Source organism: Pituophis catenifer, unplaced genomic scaffold (assembly GCF_029215685.1).
Source record: "Pituophis catenifer annectens isolate HBS135680 unplaced genomic scaffold, rPitCat1.0.hap2 SCAF_3, whole genome shotgun sequence".
NCBI lineage: Eukaryota > Metazoa > Chordata > Lepidosauria > Squamata > Colubridae > Pituophis > Pituophis catenifer.
The window spans coordinates 190,264,518-190,282,232 of record NW_027256883.1 but is presented as its reverse complement, the minus strand read 5'-3'; the positions used below and the strand labels follow the sequence as shown (position 1 = coordinate 190,282,232).

Sequence of the window (17,715 nt, the reverse complement as noted above, 5' to 3'; positions counted from 1 at the left end):
AAACGACTCTATAGAGCACTGCACACCAGAACAACTAGACACAAGGACAGTTTTTTTTCCCCCAATGCCATCACCCTGCTAAACAAATAATTCCCTCAACACTGTCAACTATTTACTAAGTCTGCATTACTATTAATTTTCTCATCGTTCCCGCCACCCATCTCCTCCCACTTATGATGTATGACTGTAACTTTGTTGCTTGTATCCCTACGATTTATACTGATATTGTTTCCTGATTGCTTATTTGTACCCTCTGACTATCATTAAGTGTTGTACCTTATGATTCTCGATGAACATACTTGATGAACCTGCGGAATGCCACCTCTGATTGCCTTGTGTTACCTCTGGAACTGAATTCAGCCTCCAATATTCCACAAATTAGTAGCTGCCCTAAATTAATATTAGCAATACTGTAACACTCTTTTCACCTCAATCTTTATTTTCTTCAAAACATTAATTAAAATGTGTGTGCCCGCTTCCCAAGGAGAGGAATTATCTTTGAAATGCATTTATCAGTATTCAGCTAAGGGAGACAATTTATGTACATGTTGGTTTTCTCTAGTTTATGCACTTTTTTGTAGTGTTGTTTAGTTTGTTTCATTTTTGTATTTTGTGTTTTTTTTTTTTTTGTATTTTAGTCATACTATAACATTTTTGACTAGCATTCCAAGCAGAGGTGGTATTCAGCTGGTTCTGACCAGTTCTGGAGAACCGGTAGCGGAAATTTTGAGTAGTTCAGAGAACCGGTAAATACCACCTCTGACTGGCCCCGCCCCCATCTATTATCTGCCTCCCAAGTCCCAGCTGATTGGGAGGAAATGGGGATTTTGCAGTAACCTTCCCCTGGAGTGGGAAGGGAATGGAGATTTTACAGTATCCTTCCCCTGCCATGCCCACCAAGCCACACCCATCAAGTCATGCCACACCCACCAAACCACGGTCACAGAATCAGTAGTAAAAAAATTTGAATCCCACCACTGGTTTCAAGCCATGATTCTAAAAAACCCCAATTCTGCTTAACCAGCTTATCCTAAACTTCAATAGCTTGGCAAAGAAGTCAGAGATGGTTCCACATGTTCAAGACGAACCCATTCAGAATCTACCCCTTCAGAATACGTGAGTTTACTTTTAAGTAGGTTTATGAATCAGAATAGGTAATATAGAAGATATGCCTCTAGCCAAATTATAGGAACATTTCTAATTACTAAAACGTCTTAATTCAGCCTTAACTCCTATTTCTCTTGCTTTTGAAGCCCTCAGAAACCCTACTTCAGCATGCTCAGTGCAGTTAAAGCAAAAGATTAAGGCTGATTTTAGTCTTCTGTTTCTGATCCTCACAAAACATGTTGGTGTTGATTGAATTGGGTCTCCTTCAGAGCATCCTTTGCATGCATCCTGCTGAGCTGTAACATGGTCCACAGCTCTGGGGAAGGTTTGCTGGATCTGGTACCTGCCTTTAAATGGCAGCTCAATTTTTAAGGAGGTAGTGGCAAGAGGTGATACCAACTAACTTGCAGCCTTCTTGAACAAATCAAATCAAACTGTCATGATCCTGACTAATGAACTCAAGCAAATCAGAACTCGGAGGCTAAAGTCTTCCTCTAAGAACTTCTTTATTGGATATATCATATTGGCATGATCAAATGGAAAACCAACTCTAAATGTTTCCCGCGGTTTCAGTATAATTAAAATAGAAAATAATTCCCTCCCCAAAAGTCACAGGTCACGTTGGCCAATTAGGTTAATTGGCGGGATTTCCACGCACTCCTCCCTGTAGAGATGACCTTGGTTCCCATGAGAAAGTTCTGTGTTTTGTCTAGCAATGTATTTCATCCTCCTTCCCCCTCTCCACTCTGAGTGGCAACTGAGGAACAGAAAAATGGCTTCTGCCAGATCCAATTCAAAGTTGACACGAACTATTAGAAAGGCAGGAACTCCTAGGTCATTGGCTGGAAGAGCACAATATCCTAGATCAGGGGTTCTCAACCTTTTCTTCCGTGGAGCCCTGGTTGAGAACCACTGTCCTAGATATTCCCAGCATTTGTGCCCTGGTGTGCCAGTGTGCCTGTAAACAACTTTTTTAGTTTCTTGCTTTATCTGACTTTTGGGGTTTTTTACTAAAATAAACTAATAATTTTTGAAATAAGGCTCCCAACTGCCAATCTTCAACATCAAGTTTGTTTCTAAGAGGTTTCTAGATGAATGGATCCAGTGGAACCCTTTGGTTAGAAATGTATACACTTGTCTAGGAAAGCAGAAAAGGTAAACAGGTAGGGTGCATGGGTGGGGAGTCAAGATTTAGACAGAATTCTAGTAAATCAGTGCTCTGTAGCTGCTTATGTTTCTTATGGCCACCATGATATGCATAGAAAGTCTTCAACTACCATGTTTCCCCAAAAATAAGACCCTGTCTTATATTTTTTTGAACCCTGAAATATGCGTTTGGCCTTATTGCCATGCGCTCAAAAGCCCATCAAAAGATGTCTTATTTTGGGGAAAACGGTATCATTTTCAAGTGTGCCATTATATTATATTGGTTCTGTGCCTTCAAGTCGATGTTGACTCCTGGCAACTACCTGGACTAGACCTTATAGTTTTCTTGGCAAGATTTCAGAAGCATCTGGCCATTGCCTCCTTCCTAAGGCTGAGAGAGGGTGATTGGCCCAAAATCACCCAGCTAGCTTCAATGCCTAAGGAAGGACTAGAACTCACAGTCTCCAGGTTTCTAGACTTTAATCACTATACCAAACTGGTCCTCATAATATGCTATTAAAATCCTACAAAAGCTTAAGAGATTTTAGCATTCCTACACAATGCTAAAATTTGATTGGCTCGCTGTTGCACAAATAGAGGCAATTGGGATTAATCACTAAATCCTGATTCAGTTAAGACTGCTGTATTAGAGTAATGCTCTTTCCTGGCCAACTGACAACCCTGTTCTGGGCATATTTTTTTTGAGGGGGGTGCTTAAGAGCTCCCTTTAGCCATTCTAGTATAATTTCTGTTACATGTAAATGATGTTGAAATCATCTCTACATTCCAGCTGGTGCCATGATTACATTGTACAAGGCAGCCATACAAAAACACTAGAGTTTATTGTGTATAAATATCCTAAAATGTTGGCCCATTGAGGATTCTGAGGTCATTTATTCACGAGCGAACCCTAGAGAGCAGACATTTTTATTCTGTATACTCTCTGATGAGTACTAAGCCTATTTAATATGTAAACTATATCACTTTTTCAGATCAAGGAAGTTATTTTGCAAAACCAGAATACTAAGAGAAATATGTTTTCATAGAATCAGAGACCTTAGAATCTAGCCCCGTGATGGCGAACCTATGGCACGCGTGCCACAGGTGGCACATGGAGCCATGTCACCTGCCATGCCAGCTCAGCTCCGGCGCACATATGTGCGCTGGCCAGCTGATTTTCGAGCCTTCTGGGCCCACCAGAAGTAGGGAAACAGCCTGTTTCCTGCCTCTGGAGGGCCTCGGGGTGGGGGTGGGGAAGTCCTGTTTTTCTTTCTCACCTGGCTCCAGATCCTCTCTATGCATCTGGGGAGGGCCAAAACAGCCTTCCCTACCCCCTCGGAGGTCCTCTGGAGGCCTGAAACAGCCCATTTCCCAACTCCCGGTTGGACAAGAAGTAACACTTTTTGCTGTCCCCAGCCTCCAGAGACTCCTAGAGTCTCTGGGATAAGAGATTGATGAGATGAAGTTGTTGTGGACTGAATGTAAAAATTTAGCTATGATGCCAGGTCTCTTATTTGTGGTGCAATAGAAAGGGTATAAATAGTGTTGTAGATGCCTCTGGTTATTGGTCAGGATAGGCAAAACCTAAGGACCCATCTGGAATACAAATCCCATAACCATTATTCCCCTCCCTTGGCCTGAATAAGCATGCCCAATTCTTTGCCAAGTCCAGACAGGTTTTGTGTTTGAAGGATGATCAATATCCCATTTATTGCAGGAATATGAGTTAATAGGGCACTTAATAGATCTATCTCTTCAGGATTCTTCTTACTACAGTATCTTCAGAGCATCTGAAATGAACGTCAGTCCGGTCAAGCCAGTTTCTTAAAAGAGAAAAAAAGTAATAAGGATGCTCACATGTGAGACTTTCAAACCAAGGTTCCAAAATTATACCACTGCTACTATTTATTACTAGTATTAATGTTGAAATTTAATCCCTCCTGTTCTGTTCTTTTCTTTTGCCTGCGGCAAACATATGTTCCACCTACTTAGACCTATAAAAATCACTCTATTAATCATCCCAAAGATGTTCATCAAAGCCTTTCTTTTAAATCTGGGGAGAAAAACCCACCTGATTTTATTTATCTTTTTTTTTTAAAAAAAACCTAGTTTTTAACTTTAAAAAAATGTAAAAGACTACCACCTTGCAGAGTAAAGCTTCGTCCTACAATATCACATAAATCTGAGAGATATTCCTAAGAAATAAAACTGGAGGTAACTTAAAGCCCAATCTTCAGTTTTGTTTGGATATGAATCAACTTGGTAAAAGAAAAAGACATGAGTTGTCTGGAGATCAATAGCAATGGTCTTGAGAAAGAACTAGAGAAGTCAATGAGAAGGACCCCACCAGTTCGCTTTCTGCTAAATGTTGTGTGTGTGTGGGAGGGGAGATTGATGGAGGGAGGAATTGGCCTTGACCCAATGTAATTCTTTGTGGGAGAATGGCTACAAGATGTTCTCAAAATTTAGCTGTGACCACCAGTCCCAAAGAAATAGCCTCTCTCTGTTTTAATTCCATGCAAAAGGTCTTGCAAGACATGAAATTGTAAATGTGCTTCCTCAATCTGAGTAGGCAAAGATATTCCCCTTTTTGGTTGCCAGTTGGGTCAGCAATTCTGTTCTTTGTGTGTTCTGACCTAGGCTCCCTTATCTCACTTGATAAGCTGCCACGTAACTTGTTTCCAAATGCAGAGTAAGGCAAAACTTGGCACAGAGTCTCTTAAAATCACAAACAGAACTTTCCACTCTTTAAATGACCAAAGGAATGAACGAATTGTTTCCTGCAAAAGCTCCTTCCATGTTCACTCCTCTTTTATTTCCTATGGGAGGGCCAATCATCTTCAAGGTGTGGCTTTACAAGTCGACCCTGCTTTCTGAGTTGTTCTTGTCTTCTGACAGCTCTGCACATGTGCACACTGGGAATGGGCTCCAGCTGCTCCTCTGCCTTGCTACTGTCTATCTCCCTCTGCCTCTGACGCAGAGCCCTCGTCCGAGCTTTCCCCAGCCCCCAGGACTGACCCATGTTCCTCCCCAACCTCCTCACTGTCTGACTCTACTGCCAGCTCCACTGGCCGCTGGTGGGCCACAACATTGTGTTTTCATTTCTAATAGACCCCAAGCTATTGCTGTGACTTTCCCCCCTTACCTTAATGAATCCAATTCCTCTCAATCGATTAGATAAGATGAGCACTTTGAAACGTGCTGTTTATACAATTTCTGAGTCTCTAACCTTGTTCACTTCAAGAGTAAGCAGGATGGGAATCACCATAGAGACATTGTACCAACCAGGAAATATTCCCTGATTGCTTCAGAGTAAAGTGCTGAAGCTATTGACAAGACTCTAAAGATACTCAAGTTTGACTTTTAGACAAAAACTGGCTTCTTAGGCAGGCCTGAGTTTCTTTAAGAGACTCTGTACCCTAGGCAACAATAATTGAAGTTTGGTTGCTCACAGAATATGACTTCTGACATTCTGAATAATTGATGGTGATGATGTGCTCCAGAGACTCATTACACGATCTGGTGCAGCAGGGCTTGGTCCATCTCAGAGCTGAAGGTCTACAGAGCATTCTGGGTGCTGGCATGTGGAACCGGTGAGGGAGGCCTTTCAAGCAGAGTGCTTCATAACATCCTGAGGTTGAAGCCTTCAAGGATGTCTCAGGGAAACAATCATCTTCAACCTCTTTGTCAATAGACACCTTAGTAATATCTATGACAGGCTCAATGACCATATCAGCATTAGAACTCAGACTATCTGCAGAGGAGACGCTCATCCTGTCATAGAAGCAGAATGGAAGCATTATTATGAATCTGCATTCTGGTTTGCTCTGTCTTTCTACCACAGAATATAGAAGAAACAATTGTTGGTTTGTTCCTCTGGAACCACCCAATGAATTGATATTTCGATTTACTAACAATGTAATGCCACAGACTGGTATCCTCTGGAAGTACTAAGACTACAGTTCTAAGCCAACTTGGCCAACATGACGCTGTAATCCCAGTACACTTGCACTTACCAGATTGGCTGGTCTAAATTTTGATAGTATCAAGTTGGTTAAAATAGTATATTTTCACTAATGCGTTTGAAATCTGTGGCATGGCCTTTCTGACTGAACTGGGAAAATCTTTTGGACTACTGCTTTCTATGGGGAGAGCCAGATGAAGTTCTCTTTCAATTCTTGAATTGATCGTGTGTTTTTCCCATCCTTCCCTGAGACCCAGTGGCCACCATAATGTCAAATAATACATTGGCTTGTAAATAATCATGTCACAACAATGAAATAATATTTGAATGAGAAATCACCAGGATATCTCGGCTCTTTAGGAAGTCAAAAAACATTCCCAGAATAAGATAATGCAAATCATTTCCATATTATTGCCAAGAAAATTATCATCAGCTCAACTGAAGGGAGTCTTTACTTTTCTTGATAGCAAGTTTTAAAAACATTTCACTTTAATGATCCAACTTTATCTCATTTGGGCAAAATGCATGCACAAAAATTTCTCAATTATTCTCACTTACCCTAAAATGGAAGTGGATCTCTTTGATGGCTTTTCAAGCACTAGCATTTTCAGGTATTTGTTGGCTAATTCCCAAAGCCACTTAATTCTGCGGTTTCGGCTCTTGAACATTTTGAGTAGAACCAATTTCTTCATTATCTACCGGAGTTCAGAGAGAAACAAGGTAAATTTGCAAATGCATTCTACTGTTTTCTGATCTTAACTATGTTTTCCTTAACAATAGACCACATTCCTGAGCCAGTGTGTTGTAGTGGTTAAGACTGTAGTAGTTGAATGCCTTTCTGATGACTGTGAGAGAGATGAGATCATAAGGGAGTATAAAAATGTTGGGAGATGCCTTCCTAGTCCAGGGTATCCAATACCACTTTTTATTGGGTTCACAGGTTTGCTCCTAACTATGTTGTTGCAAAATCCTATTTCTAGTGTTTTATATTCAGCTAAGAAGATTAAAAAAATATTCTGAGGAAATTGTATACTGTGGACAGGTTTATGAGAATTCTCTTCCAAAGATGAAAAACTTTGTTATTAGGCTGCCCTGAGATTCTCACAGTGGAACTCACAGTACGAACAGTATGAACAAGGAATGTCAGGATCTGACAACTGTTGGAGATGCTACACAGTGCTATCATGATATGAGAACACATCATAGAATTTATGCTCATCCTTTTCAGATTATGAAGGTGGAAGAGATGGCTGCTGACAATTTATATAGATTTGCTGTCAAAATTAAGTTCCCATTGCCACAAAGAATGGTGTGCCACCAGTATGCTTCATCACCAAGAGACCAAATACATTCTTCTTGATGTAGGCTTGATTTATATGCTCCAGATATCAATATTGTTCTTTCTGAACATTTATGAAACAAAAAACAAAAGATCCTGGATGAGGAGTGGAGGGTTTGCTATTAGCCAGACATTCACTGGGTGGCCTTGGGCCAGTCACTGTCTTTCAGTCCAATTTACCTCACCAGATGTCAGTGTGATGTGAATTTCCTAGGGGAGTAAAGCACTATGAAGCGATATATAAGTGTCATTGCTATCCTATAAGATCTTGAAGAAATGAGGTATTTGTTTTGTTTTGTAATCTAACAAATAAAAGTTGCTTCTTCCCAAACCATTCTGCCTAATTCAGGATTTGATTCATAATTTGACCAAGAGTAGGCCACAGGTTATGTGTAGTCCCTGAAAATCAGGGGTGAAATCCAGCAGGTTCTGACATGTTCTGGAGAACCGGTAGCAGAAGTTTTGAGTAGTTCGGAGAACTGGCAAATGCCACCTCTGGCTGGCCCCAGAATGGGCTGGCCCCAAATCAGGGGTGAAATCCAGCAGGTTCTGACATATTCTGGAGAACTGGTAGCAGAAGTTTGGAGTAGTTTGGAGAACTGGCAAATGCCACCTCTGGCTGGGCCCAGAATGGAGATTTTGTAATATCCTTCCCCCAGGAGTGGGGAGGAAATGAGGATTTTGCAGTATCCTTACCCTGCCACACCCAAGCCATGCCCACCAAGCCACACCACGCCCACCAAGCCACACCCACAGAACCAATAGTAAAAAAATTTGGATTTCACCACTGCTGAAAATCCTTTGGGGGGAATAGTTGTGTCCCTCATTCATTCATGCTCTCTCCTCTATTGTGATTCCTAGCTATCATACAGCTATCTAACCTAAATTAAATTTGAGGGAGAAAGGAAGAAATGCCGTCTTACCCTTTTGAGTTGGCTTATTACTTGTACTAAATTGCTTATCTGTGGTACTTCATTAGTCACATCAATGATCTGGGAAAGGGAAAGGGGGGGGGGAGGGGGAGAGGGGAGGGAGAAAGGAAGGAAGGAAGGAAGGAAAGAAAGAAGGAAGGAAGTTATAGAGATAAGAGAAAAGGACACATGATTAAGAGTAATAAAGTATTAGAACAACCTCATCCAATAAATTAGGCTAATTCTATAATATCAAATGGCCCCATATTAGTGCAACTTTTTAAAGCCATACAACCGTAATCTGAAAAGTAACCTTGACCAAGGCAAAAATATAATTTTAATCTATTTTATTTACATTTAAATTTAATGAGAAGAATGCAAATAAATAAAGCAAATATTATTACTATTGTGTAATTGATCATTTTTCTTTTCTATCACATCAATATAACTGTTTTTGCTGGCAATGCTTAGAAAGTCCTTGGATTGCAACATCCACAGTATTCAAGGCTGGGTGTAGCTTGGGCCTTCAGAAGTGAAACCCAACCAAGTGGCCTCAACAGATATCAATATAATAAGAACTAACTCAGATGAATGAAAATGGTTGTGATCTGCACCCTCAATGTAAAATCTACTAGATCTGAAACTGGCCAGAGTAATGGATTAGATAAATCATTATAGAATTGTGGAAACTATGTGTCTAAGTAAGCAAACTAGATGGAACTCAACAGGGGCTTTTCACAGTTATTGAGAATTCGATGAATTAAAACATGCTAGTTTAGAGTTTGATAATCTATTGTCATAAAGAGCCTCTTTTAGGATATAAAAGTGGATTCTTGCACTGTGCAAGAGATTGAATTCAGTGATCCCCAAGTTATCCTTTCTAATCTTACATGCTATGAATGCAGAGCACAAATATTGCATTACATATATCCTTAAGGAACAAGTGTCCCACAAATTTAACACAGTTGCTGAGTTAATCAGGTTTCTGAGCTAACACAATACATTGGAACATAAACTAACCCAAAGGGCTATAGCTGCAAATTAGGTTACATCTATAGTGAGCATGATTTATTGGAAAAAATGAAAGATAAACCTGAAAAAAGGGCAAATCAGAAAAAGGTTCATAAGAATAAAAAAATGTAATTGTTTATGTTTATAACTTCGCTGCACAAAGGAAAACTAAAGAACAAAAGTAAGGGGGAAAAAACTATATAGCCCTCCCAAAAATAGCATGAAAGAATTCAAAATATCCAAGCTTAATATTTGGTGCAAATGAAGTCCTAGATCTTTAATGAAACTTGCTATAGAATTGCTTATAAATATTCTGAAATGACTGTATAGAATGGCTTTCCCCAACAAGGTGCTCTGTTGAAAAAAACTCCAGACTTCTGAACCAGCCTGGTCTTGGCAATCCTCAGCATATTTGAAGGATGCCATGTCGGATAAAACTACAGGAGATGAGCTGTAAGTAAAAACATACATGACACAATAAAGAAAGATGGCTCAGCTTTGTGACCAAAGGCCAAAGGCCATGAAGGCTAGGGAATTCTGGGAATTGAAGTCTACACATCTTAAAACTGTCAAGGGTGAGAAACTCTGGCCTTAGTTTACCTTCTCATTTGAGTTCAATACAATTTAATTTGCCTTGTTTGTTTCAGTCTATCTTTTGATTCAAATATTTTGCTGCACACTCCAATGCAAGATTCTTAAAGTGTCTCTATCTTTAAAAATATAATGGTTTAGATGCACATTTATGGTTCTTCTATCTAGTCATTGCTTTGTCTCTTTTATCTTCATCAACCATTCCATGCCATTACACCATCATCCCAATTGCTGTGCTCAGCAATTGGGATGTTGCTGTACTCCCTCCAGCTGCCCAATAAGGACCCTGCCCCAAAAGCAACTAATGTGCACCTTGAACCCATGTCTGCCTAACAACATTTCCTTTTTTCAGCTAAGAAAAGCATTCCTAACTGCCCACTGTTTTAGAGAGCATCATCAGTGCCATCTTTTGAAGAGATTGGAAAAGTGTGATTGGACACACAAGGAATTTGTCTTTGGTGCATATGGTCTCAGTGTACATAAACAACAAATAAAATATATTTGTCAAGAATCATAAGATACAACACTTAGTGATAGTCATAGGATACTAATAAGCAATCAAATCATACTAGGAAACAATAAAAACAATATACAGTAAGTTGTAAAGATGCAAGCAACATGGATATAGCCATAAGTGGGAAGAGATAGGTACTAATAAGGATGAGAAGAACTACAGTCTTAATAGTTAATTTGACAGTGTTGTGATGGACCCAGGAGACTTGTATTGGATGCAAGAGAGAATGGGGAAGTCATGGAATCCAGGAGGTGGGGTGAGATTGGACTTTGAGTAGGAAACAGATTGCTAAATAGCTTCAGAGAAAATGCTGCAAATCAGCTTTTCCAATGTATCCTCTAAAGCAGAAGCTGCTAATCCCACACACACATTTTCCATGGCAACATGGAGACAAAAGCAAATGTTACTGATAATTGATCAGTGCGAATCTTGCATGTGGAAGAAATTATAGACAGGACTAACTCATTGGAAATATTAAGACACCAAATTCAAAATACTTTTGTTAAGCATTATTACATCAGAAATAGGCTTTAAAAATATCAGGCAGTAGCTGCACTCATTTCAGCAAGTCTGTGACAAAATCAGAGCTAAATTAGGATCCAACCTGATTAAAATAAGATGTGACAAAAGCAAAAATAGCAGAAACTTGAGAAATACAATTAGCAAAAATGTCCTAAAGACCAATGGCACTGACTGCTTCTTTAAGCATCCCATGTTTTCATCTAGCATCTGAAAATCATTGAAATAGATATGATATGAGCTGCCTTAGAGGGAGAGTTCCATCAATAAGTTGCTATTACCTTGGCAGAAGATGGAAGTGCCATCTATAACTGTTTGCCAAGAGAAATTTTGAAAGTTAGGTTTATTTTATTTATTTATGTGTAGTCCATCTTATCTATAGATTTATACGAGGAGTAAAACCTATACTCATTATGAGATACCGACTACTCATTCTTATGATTGGCAGGGTGTATACAGGTAGTCCTCGATTTACAGCAGTTTATTTAATGACTGTTCAAAGTTACAGCACTGAAAAAGTGACTTATGACCATTTTTCACACATATGACCATTGCAGAATCCCCGTGGTCACGTGATTTACGGTTGCTTGACAAGGTGGTTCATATTTAGGACAGCTGCAATGTCCCAGAAGGTCCCAGGATCCCTTTTTGTGACCTTCTGACAAGCAAAGTCAATGGGAAAGCCAGATTCACTTAACAACCGTGTTACTAATGTTACAACGGCAGTGTGATTCATTTAATAAATATGACAAGAAAAGTCATAAAATGGGACAAAATTCACTTAACAAATTACTCACTTAGCAACATAAATTTTGGGCTTAGTAAGTCAAGGACCATCTGTATCAGTAAAGTGTTTCTTATGGATCAATGAAACGACCAGTCAAATCTTAGTCAACTGGAAGCATCTATCTCTTCTAAACAGCTTCTAGACCTGAACTGGGAGACCTACAAATTGTGGATATCACATAATCACTGTTTTACTTTTATGAAGCTTAATTTCATTCAGTTTTGAGGCATGGGATGGTAGAGACAGAAAGGCCTTCAATCTTGACATATGGTATATACTACCCACCATCTACTCTGGCTATTTCCTCTACCCTTGAAGTCTCCAAGTGACTTTTACCCTTGGCTGATAATCCAATTTATATAATCAAGCTCTTTGAATAAGAACCATGATTTTGAGGATTTGGAATATACAGTATTGCTGCAATATCATTTGTTAGATTGACAAATATCATTTGTTAGTTCAGCAAATTGCTAAAGTCAATATATAACACTGATGGAACAGTGGAAAGAGGCCTTTCTCAGTTTTGCTTCTATAGAAGATAATTCAATGTTTCTGCCTTAAAATGATATTTTTAGCAAATTAGTTTGCATACTATGATTCATTAGCTTTTTTCCCCAAGAACAAGTTATTTCCTTCCTTTTATTAGTTATTTAATAACTTCGGTTTTAACCCTGTATACCAGGATGGGAAACATAGGATCTTCCAAATATTGCTAACTGAAACTGCAATCAACCCCAGGCAACATGGCCAATGGTGAGGAATCACAGAATATATGGTTAAGCAACATCTGGAAGGTCATCTCTTCTTCACATTTACAACATTATGGCTTGTTGATATTAATTAATCTTACTTCTGAAAAGAACAATGTATGTAACCCATCAAAATCAGTGCACAAAACCATAATGCAATAAAATATTTCAAATAGAACTTAGTATTACAAAGTTACAAATAATTATTCCATAATTGGAGATTGTTAGAGTCGCTATTAAAATGATAATCAACTTTCAAATGAAACTTAGGTCCATAATATTCAAAATGCCTCAAGAGGGAATACATTAAGACATTCTTTCTTCTTCCCAACAGCCTTCATCTTCTTTCAGGTGGTTCAGCCAGAGCTTCACAGGAGGGCCTGTAGCTCATAAGCAAGATAGTTGAGAGAAAAGGTGATTGCTCCCTCTGGCTCTGAGAAGCTACTGGGCCTCTTGGGTTTGGGGAGCCATGAGTGATGTTCAAGCTGCACAGATGCTGTGACATCATTTCTTTGTGACATCAGAAACCATGACAGTAATGGCAGAGAAATTAAAGTGCTGGAGAAAAGGGTGGGAGGAGCAGGATTATGGAAAACAACTGGAAATATTACCTGAGGTGGTGTTGTTTTTTTCTGAGTGGCTGAGACAGAATCCAATAAGGGAATTCTCAGATTGGCTTTAGGTTAAGGCTGAGTAGGCAGTAACCTAGCCAGTTTTGCTGGCAGAGGAACTCTGGGAGTTGAAGTCCACAAATCTTAAAGTTGCCAAGGTTGGAGACCCCTGATTTACGGGGCCAAAATTTAGGAAGTGCCAGCATCACACCTCCTTCCAAATCATTCTACAAATGCAAATATTTTCTTTGATGGGAGGCAACGTAGCCGAGGGTATTGAGAGCACCAGCAGCTCTCCAAAGGAAGGAGTAGCTTTAACTGTTTCATATTACATTAGGACAGCCTCAGTGTATTGTTCTTCAGATGTGGAATGTCTATGGAGAAGGCTGGAGCTTAGGCTGGCGATTTAGATCTTATGAATTTTTTCTATAAGTTAGACTTCATGAGACCTTCTAAATCACTAGTCTCAGCTCCAACCTTTTTTGGAATACAGAGGTATTTTTAGAAGCACTTGTCTGGTTACTCTGTTGACAAGAACTTGCTGTAAATGTGAAGAACAGTCTTGTGCAGATTGTTCTTATTGGGGCTATTCAAAGAGAAAAGCTAGGAAATATATGATAGAGTGGAAGTTTTATTTATTGATTGATTTATTTTAAATTATTTTAATAAATAACTCAAGATGGTGAACACATACAATATTCTTTCCCCACCCTATTTTCTCCACAACAACAACCCTGTGAGGTGAGTTGGGTTGAGGTAAGTAACTGGTCCAAGATCACCAAGCCACCTTTCATGCCTAAAGATGGGACTGGAGTCACTAGACCTAGTTGCCAGATGTTTATCCTGAATTCCTGAGGGTGCCATTTAATTGTTTACTTTCAGGACTCAATTCTGATATTGAAAAATGGCTTTTAAGGTGTAGTCAGTTTTGGTATTAGTTTTATTGAAAAAACTGACAAACAGAATTATCATACAATCAAGAGTTCAAAAATCTATCAAAGTAATCATTGCACAAAATATACAATAATAGATGGCAATTACATAACCCTCAGCTGTTGACATGCGAGGTGTCAAACTGGCGGCCCACAGGCTGGATGCGACATGCTCAGGCCACGCCCATCCCAGCTCCGTGAATTGGGAAAACGTTGCAATATGTCATGTGACGGCAACGTGACGCCGCGAGTTTAACACCGTGTGCTAGAGTCAATACCAAGCAGTAACCATTAGCCTTTCCAGAGGAAATTTAATAAAGTTGCAGGCATAAATCATAGTTTTTTGGGAGCAAGGAGGATGTTCGGTATGAAAAAGCATAAGAAGACATCTATTGGACCACCCATTCAATCATTCTGGGATACACTCTGGTTAAAAGGAAATCACAAAAGCACAGATAACAGGATGGATCACATCGATGGTGGGTTGCCCCCAGTTCAGACCAGTTCTCAAGAACCGGTCCCACCCACCACCCTGGATGTCATCATCAGTGATCTGCACATCCACAGAAGCTTTTGCGCATGCACAGAAGCAAGGTGCGCGTGTGAGCAAAGGGATCGCGCACGCGCGATCCCATTGTGAACCGGTAGTAAAGGTAAGTAGAACCCACCTCTGGATCATATGCTTGTGTAATTGTTCCCCAGCAACTTGTATTTAGCTTCTTCTGACTCAGAAGGTACTACTAGATTGTGTTCTATCTGCATTTCCCCCTGAAATTTTTTATTTAATCTTTCTGAAGAAGCTCCTGCTTTGTTTAAGAGGAGACGAAAACAAATAAATAGGGAGACAGCTGGAACTAAAAGTCAAAAATATTTTTTTCAGATTATAGTTTACTTTCATAATTAGAGCAGAATGAGCTAACCACTTATCAATTATTCATACCCTAGGCATGTAGAGTGTTGTTGTTATTGTTGTTGTTTAAAAAAAGATGTTTCTACAGATTTGGGAGTCATGCCTCACATGTGCTATTGAGTCCTGACATCCCATTCTTCATTTTAGACACTGCACCTTATTTAGAAGCACAGAAAGAAATCATTTTCAGATGCAATGAATGACGAGATTAGAAAGGAATGAGATTATCAAGCAAGCTGAATTTCTTTTAACTGATTGCAAGACTAAAAATATTAACGTGAAATTATTACGAAATGCAGGATGCTTTGGTATTTTATCAGCAGGGGGCAATGTTGCTCAGATTAAAATCACCATGGAAACTATACAGTAAAGCAGGACAGATAAGGCAAGGAAGATTGCATCCTTATTTCTAACAGAACTGTCAAGTAATAAAAATGATTAGTCCACCCGCTGTCTGGCATTTAACATCTTGATTCATGAACCTGTTAAAATAAACACTTGAAGTGTCTCACAGATAGCTGATGCAGTACTTGAATGACATTTATATTACATTTCTACAACAGGAAAGTTGGGTAACGGGTCATATTTCTGCTTTAAGATCAAAGGCAATCAACAGCTTTATGATGTGGGACTTCAACACCCAGAATTCCCCAGCCAGCAAGGAAGCTGGCTGGGGAATTCTGGGAGTTGAAGTCCATACTCCTTGAAGCTGCCAAGACTGAGAAACACTGATCTAAATGAAACAAAATTAGCACTGTTAATTGGTTAGCATAGGTTGGTAGGCTGCCAGAATATACCACTGCAGTGCAGTAGGTTAAATTGAGAAATCTAAAACTTCCTTGGAAGAAAATGATGGCAAACTCCTGCCGTATTATGCCAAGAAAACTATGTAAAAATGTCCATAAAATTAATAAGAGAAAGGTTTGACTCAGAGGTGAGTGTTCCTACTTTGGAGGATGGAGACTAGAATGTTAAAGCTACAATAATGGGCTTCATGAACACATACTTAGACAAAAACCGTATATTATGTTCAGCAAATTATTCCAAGAGCACTTCCTGAATTTAAAAAGTGCAGGCAACTTGGCAATGTGGTTCCTTTTGTGAAGGACAGCTTTAAATAAAATCCAATTTGAATTCCACCTTCTAAACTGGCAGTGAATCAATTCACTGCTGATGACTGCTGCTCTGACTCTAAAAAATAATTCTTTCATTAACAACCATACATAGCTCTCTTGTGCGTAAGTAGGATTGCAAAAACAATGCATGAAAATTCAGTAAAACCCAGATGTGCCCAGAATTTTTCTATCTTGGAAATCATCTCCCATCCATACATAACTCCAACCTTATTAGTTCTAAGATTGGGGAAGGGGATCTGTGACCCTCCTCATGCTGCTAAATTATATATAAGTTACAGTGGACATGTGGACTAGTTCTTGTTCAACAGTGTTTAGGTTTCCCTAACATCTTTCCTCCAACATGGGTGCAAGCATGAGTTCTTGAAACTGTCACTTTTTCATCTATACAATATAATTACCTGTCTTCTGTCACCCAGTTAGAAACAGTTGGTATGGAAAAGGACAATAGCAAGTGATCCCAAATGAAAAGACAAAAAAGATTGATCTAAAATCAGAGGGGCAACCTGAAGTGGAAGAGAAATGCATGAATAGACAAGGCAAGCAAGCCAGTTAAGACTAGACTAGACTAGACTAGACTAGACTAGACTAGACTAGACTAGACTAGACTAGACTAGACTAGACTAGACTAGACTAGACTAGACTAGACTAGACTTGAATTGAATTGAATTGAATTGAATTCTTTTTTGGCCAAGTGTGATTGGACACACAAGGAATTTGTCTTGGTGCATACGCTCTCAGAGTACATAAAAGATACATTCGTCAAGAGTCATAAGGTACAACACTTAATGATAGTCATAGGGAAACAGTCAATATAAATCTTAAGGATACCAGTAGCAAGGTTACAGTCATACAATCATAAGTGGAAGGAGATGGGTGGTGGGAACGATGAGAAGGTTAATAGAAGTGCAGACTTAATAAATAGTTTGACAGTGTTGAGGGAATTATTTGTTTAGCAGAGATGGCCTATACATAACAACACGCAGACACAATGTAAGGACAGCCTCCTTGAATTTAATATCCTCCAGATGGGAATTGTATGCATTCCAAACTTGGGGGGGGAGGGGGGAATAAGATTGAAAGAGGGAGAAGTCAGGTCCATATTTTCACCATAGTCCTGAAGACCTTCCATAAGTGGCTCTGTGATTATGGATGTTAATAGACTCCTGTTGAACACCACTTGGTGGAGGAAGCCAAGGTTATGTTCAATGGTGACTTGGATGAAGGAGTCTGTAGGGCACTCTCTTGCGCTGGAGGTGATAAATCCTTTCTAAAGGAACAACTAGCCTGATTTGGTCAATGGCATAGAATGTGGAAGAGATCTGGTTGTTACCACATCCTTCTCTTCCATGGTCAACTGTGAGTCAAAGCAGACAATAAAGACTCAAAGTCAACCTTCTGGAAGAAGAAGACACTTGAATGAACAAATGGTAAAATTGGAAAGGCTACTATACAGTCAGAGTTGAAGTGCCCTGGCTGTCATAGCAGAAT

General features: G+C 39.3%; 1 pseudogene; it reads left to right on the top strand.

Moving 5' to 3' along the window:
- The first annotated feature begins 5,402 nt into the window (after positions 1-5,402).
- On the top strand, positions 5,403-7,582 carry LOC139315093 (large ribosomal subunit protein eL20-like; annotated as a pseudogene).
- The last annotated feature ends 10,133 nt before the right edge of the window (positions 7,583-17,715 follow it).